The sequence below is a fragment of the Dermacentor silvarum genome, chromosome 10, assembly GCF_013339745.2.
Source record: "Dermacentor silvarum isolate Dsil-2018 chromosome 10, BIME_Dsil_1.4, whole genome shotgun sequence".
NCBI classification, from domain to species: Eukaryota; Metazoa; Arthropoda; class Arachnida; order Ixodida; family Ixodidae; genus Dermacentor; species Dermacentor silvarum.
In genome coordinates, this window is record NC_051163.1 from 142,721,618 (window position 1) to 142,727,617 (window position 6,000).

General features: G+C 47.6%; 1 protein-coding gene across 4 annotated transcripts in view; it reads left to right on the forward strand.

Annotated features, from left to right (window-relative positions):
- The window catches only part of LOC119431886 (G-protein coupled receptor-associated protein LMBRD2B), a 235,491-nt gene extending 229,497 nt beyond the window's left edge, over window positions 1–5,994 (forward strand). For all 4 annotated transcript variants that reach the window (XM_049656867.1, XM_049656868.1, XM_049656866.1 and 1 more), the window contains one exon: window positions 5,442–5,994. The gene's annotated coding sequence lies outside the window, so the exon portion shown is untranslated. The remainder of the gene's footprint in view (window positions 1–5,441) is intronic.
- Window positions 5,995–6,000: the final 6 nt, after the last annotated feature.

Here is a 6,000-nt window from a genome sequence, read left to right on the forward strand (position 1 = left end):
TATGCAGTCCCCCCCCCTCCCTTTCTTAAAATTATTTTGTTACGTTAGTCACTGTCTCACTCTTCAACATTCACCGAATTTTTTAATGGCGTGGTGGCCGCTAGCATTCCTATATTTGTTTCTGCGTGGACTTCGAGGCCATTCACCTACCTGCCGAGGTCCCACCTATTTATTGTGGCGGTTTCTTAGCTTCCCTGGCCCAGCACACCCGTCCTTGACAGATCTTGCCATGCGCAAATCAGCGTTCCCTATGTCTTGTCAATGCTCAACACATTTAGCAAATGTAATGCTATCTTTCCCGCAAGGAAGTTGCTAAACTAATGGTAGTGCAGTTAATTTTGCAATCAGCATTTCATCAGCACTGCATGGTTCCAGCCATGATCTCGGCAGGCTGATCTGGACCGATTATTTTTAAAATTTTGCACGTGTGAGAAAACTCCATCTCAGTTCCGTTTGTGCCTTTGCATATTCTGCATCTCATAGCAGCTCACACTGCGTGACTTATCGATTCACAAGTTCAAATAAAGTCAGCCTATAACCTGCGTTCACAAACTCGCTGACGATCTACAGGTGCATTGCAACAGTCGCCTTACTTCTTTGATCTGCCACGTGGACTTCCCATAGCTGTAACCGGCAACAGCTCACTGGTTCAGGAAAACGGAAAGGTCATGTTTTCATTTTTGGAGACTTTTTGGAATCGTGAGGTTAGTGGGTGCACAGATGTGAACAGATTGCGCAGTTTGAGAACACAATAAGGGCCTGAAGCTTGACCGCGGAGCGAACTAAATTTCATGTCAAATAAACACAGACAACTTAATGCGAATAACCGATTCCTTATCATGCACAATCGACCACTTACATACACAAAAAGGGTCAGCAATCGTCGCCGCCAAGGCGATTAATCCAAGTGATCGCACATATGCCACACAAGTCCATAAGGTATCGCCGAAGATAAAATTGATGACAGTCCTAACAATCTCCCCGTGAATTCATGTGAGCGCTCGCAAGATAACGCAATCCTGGCTAAAACAAACAATCAAACAAAGAAAATATTATAAACAGAACAATGCGCATAGCTGGTCCATCATTATGGGCAGCAGTGAAAAAAAAATATGCACAGCGAGTTTCACTTCACCTGTTCAACTTGTTGACTAGGAAATTTCGTCCTCCATTTTGGGTACATGAACGAGCTAGTTTTGGTGAGCAGCCCAGAGTTGCCAGCATGGTGTTTTCTATACTGCTAAGCTTGGGCGATGTTGCGGTCGGTATTTAGTCTCGCGCCACACACCACAGTAAAATAGCAACCGAAACTTTAAAAAAACACAATAATAAAAAAAAAACAGATCTCACAAAGTGATTATGACGATAGTGCTAACTGAAAAAAGAAAGAAAAAAGCTAAAGTGCAGTTATCCAAAGCATTTTGTCAGCTGAGGAAGAGCAGACCACTGGAAGCCTGGGCAAGCCAGTGGAAAATCCAAGAATGGGTAGCGCAGCACGGAACGAGCGATTTAGTCCGGAAAATCGAACTTTGGGGCCTAAATTCGTCCGAAAAATCAGTTGCGAAAATGCCTTAGTTCTATGGGAACCCTGATAGTGCATTTATGAGGTCCGGAACATCCAACAAGTCCGAATTTTTGGAGTCCGAAAAATCCGTCGGTAACTGTATATGAGAATGCTTTATGACTGCGTGTGACTACTGAGATGAAGTGAACCGCAGAAGCAGAAGATAAAACAGAAGAGGGAGCAGAAAAGGGGAGAATAAAGAGGAAGTGACTAATGGTGACGGGCATCATCTGTGTTACAGTACAGTCAAACCCACTTATAACGATCCCAGATGTAGCGATTTATCGCTTATAACGACCACATTCACTCAGATTCACAACCACATTCACGAGTGCACTTTCGATTTTCCAACCCTCGCTATGGGAACTGCTTCCAAATATAATGAATGCTTTTTTAGCCATATTTTTTAGCCATACTGCTACAATGAACGCTTCAAACCCGATCACGATAAAAAGAGGGCACACACGAAGTGCCAAAGCACTGAAGCGCTTTGAGTTCAAATATCAGACACAGACTACAGAAGTACAGTATAGACCACTTATAACGTAAAAGCATATAGTGCAGGACTGGATATAATACGGTCTTTTCAGACTCCTGTTAATTTTCCCATAGCACTCGATGTATACGCGTATCGCTTATAGTGCAGTTGTGGGACATGAAATACCGGTTACAGTGCAGCTGCCTGGAAGTTTGGCAGTCAACCTAGACGGCTAATGCTCCCCTCAAGCCACATATACCGTATTTTTTTCCTTGCCGTACTTTTTCCCAATAAAACAGGTTCAAAAATTGCGTGCCCGTTAGAATCGAGTACGACCCTAAATCTGCGTTACCATATAGCCGTCGGCATTTCAAAATGGCTGCCTCGCATGCGCGTCGAGCCTAGCTACCGTAGCTTCCGCCATGTGCTGCAGTACACGTGCTTCGGCAATCGTCCACCGTCTGTCTTCACGTTCTCTGCGTCTGCTCTATCAGCATGAAGTACTGAGTTCATCATGATGCCGCATTTAAAAGGAAATTGATCATGTGTGCGGAGACGGACGGAAATCGGCCCGCATCACGGGCGTTCGGAAAATCCGAAACTTGCGTTTGGGACTGGTGCAAACAGAAGGAGAGGATTTTGCCAGCAAAGCAATGTGGAATGGTTTCAGTCGACCGAAGCAGGACGTAATCTGCGAAGATCCACTTCGGCGATACGATCGCCTTGGCCCTATCTTGAAAGCAATCTGCGACAGGGAAAGTCCGCCGCGCGCCGTGTTTTTGCTGCTTATAGGTCGCGTTGAAGTGAGAGGCATGATAGCACAAAGGTCAATTCGCTTGCCGCGCTTCATCACTCGAGTGTTTTGACAGTTTGTTTCCATGGTCAACGAGCGAGATGTGTTCATGTTTGCTTGTGCGCGCGTGACACTGTGCTTGTTAATTTATTTAGTAAGCGAATGCGGAACCTAGAGCACAGTGACAGGGACAGCAGAAATGAGCATGGAGTGTCCAATATGACAATAAAATACAGTAAAAGCTCGATGATACGATCACGGCTAATACGAATTTCCGGATGATACGAATTTTTCTGTGGTCCCGGCCGAGCCCCATTACTTTGCAACGTGCTAGAGAACGGTTGTTACGAATCGATTTTCAGCCTGCGTCGGTTGATACGAATACACGCCGCCCCACCGACGGCCGCGAAAGAGAACAGCGCGCAGTCACGCGCTTTCTCTCCTTCTCTTTTGGTGCGGAGGCGCAGCGCCGGACAGCGCAGACTCCGCGACTAGGCGCGAAGAGTTTGAAGCGGTGGCGCTTTTGGTGCTTTTGTACTTCTCCTTTTCTGCGAGCCGTCAGATGGAGTGGCTGCTGCGCTTCGGGCCGCGTTCTTCGTGTTTGCGCCATTTTGCCTAGTCGCAGCGAGCTATGTCTCGCAAGCGGAAAGCACTCTCCTTTAAAGAGAAATTAGACATTCTTCGAAAGGTCGATGAGGATCCCAAGAGGAAGCGGACGGAGTTGGCTAAGGAGCTAGGCCTCGCAACGTCAACACTGAGCACAATTGTTGCGTGCTTATTCGTGCGAAAGCACGTGCTAAAACGTGCTTTCGTTCAACGTCAACGCGAAGCAAGCGAATTCGAACGCGCTTATTTCGAACATACCGCGCACCGACAATGCTCTTAGCAGCGCGCCAAATCACGCGGCGGCGCCTCCGACCGGCATTGCTCCGACACCGCCATAGAGCAAAAGCTCAGGAGAGACCCCTCAATGCCGCGCGCGAAGGAACGGGGGAAAAAAAAAAAACGCGGCGGAAATTTCACCCTCTCTCAAATTGCAAGGTCGCCGTTTCTGCATCGCGCCGGAACAAGCGTGTACGTGACGACTAGAGTGTTCTAGACAACCGTATTCTAGCACACAATAGTGCCGACGTCTCAGCCACGCGGATAAAATGGCAGTGAACCCTTCGCTATTTTCTAGTCGCATGTTGACCTTGCACGCTGCGGCAGCAGCGCAGAGGGAAGCAGCGGCGGAGGCACAGTCGGGCCAACGAAACTGCCACGCCCGCAAACGCTCGCTTCTCGATAACGGCAGAAAACGAAACTTCAGGGGGCGGCTAAAATAAGCTGGCGCCAGCAAGGCGGCGGGCGCGCACGGAGTCGAAGGTGAGAGAGCTACGAGGGAGTTGAGAGGGAGGGCGAGGGGAGCCACCGAAGCGGCGGAGTTGACGCGGCCAAATCCGCTTTCCTGCCGCCCTCCTCCCTCACCTTCGACGGTCTCCGCGCGCACCCGTGTGCCGGCGCCGCCCGCTCGCTCCCTGAAGCTTTGTTTTCTGTCGTTATCGGGAAGCGACCGTTAGCTGGCGTGGGCAGTTTCGTGGCCCGCGCTTGCTATGCGCTTGCGCGCCGCGATATTTCACGACTCGCACCGTTCGTGCATCGTGCTATGGTGCACGAATACTTCAAAAATACGTCCTTTTTAATTCGAACAAATTTTCGGGCCCCTTCGAGTTCGAATTATCGAGATTCGACAGTAGTTTTAATTGTGTTTCGATGATACGAATTTCGGCTAATACGAATATTTTTCGTGACCCCGTGAGATTCGTATCATCGAGCTTTTACTGTAGTTGTTTTTGTTATAGTGCGGTACCGCTTATAGTGCGGATATTTGCAACTCCGGCGACTTACGTTATAAGCAGTCTACACTGTACATTGACCTGTCTGATATCCTCTTTTTCACAACCAGATACACAAAACTTTTTTATGCAATGCACAAATTGTTTCCAGTGTTATAAGACAGGTAGTCGTCTCTTTCTTGTCTGAGTTGACCTTCTTACGAATTGGTCATTGCACTGAGTGTAAAAATTGTTGGGAAAAAAGAGACGCCAGGCGGACAGGACAGATGCTCTGGACTTTCTCATTATTCTTTGGGGATTATTAGAAATGCTGTGTACGACCGCTATCCTCTTTGCTCTGGCAGTGCTGCTGTACTCACTTGGCCCTCCGCTACCGAGGTCAACAGTCGCATAGACCAGACGCTTAACCTGGCTCCACACACTGGTTGTAGTCACAGAGATATATAAAGACAAAATTCTATTGCTGCAATTTTGGAGGTATTGAATGTGAAGGGAAGTTAAGCTTAGAAGTAGGGGGAACTGTGGTGCGTAAGAGATTGGAAACGCTGGCTTGTTGTCTTTTGGCTCTGCACATTGTAATCATGAATTCGTAGCAGCTAGCCTGCCTACGTGCTTTAGCTAGAGTTTAACTAGCAGAGGGATGCTCGGTTGCTTTTCTGCTGGGGAAAGCAGATCACACAGTCGATCAGTGGATTTCCCCGTCTGTTGTAAAACATTGTCCACCACTGGGGATTGTAGATAGACATGCTAACCAGTCACTTTGTTGTACAGGGCAGCAGATGGATGGCATACGTCTTAGCAGCATGACGTGGTGTGCAGCACAAAGGTCGTTCACAACACGGCTTTCAACGCACACAAGAAGTCATGGCTGGACACCTCTGTCTGACTGAATGCAGAGTCGGAAAAACACAGCACATACCTTGGCCAGTACTCGTTAAGATCTTCTGCTCCTTTCGGGCCAATTTATAAATGGTTGCACCTCTTTCATGCGTGAGCCTTGCGTCAGGCGTAGTTGTACCATGGGTGTTTCTCATGTTTTGCATCTGTGCGGGGGTTTCCCCACTGGTTGATTTCTGTGCAGCAGTAGTGGGCACAATTTCTGGAATGCTAGGTCACTAAAAACAAAATGTTGCTACATCATCACAGTAAATGTAAAACCACTATCAATAATAATATACTGGTTGCCTACTAGTCGACTACATTTCTAGTGCGGCAGTTTAAACTGCGTTCTGTGAGTAGCGCCACCGCTTTCAGCTACAGTCGAACCCACTTATAGCAATATTCAAGTGCCACAAAAATTCTATTGTTATAACCAATAATTGCTATAACC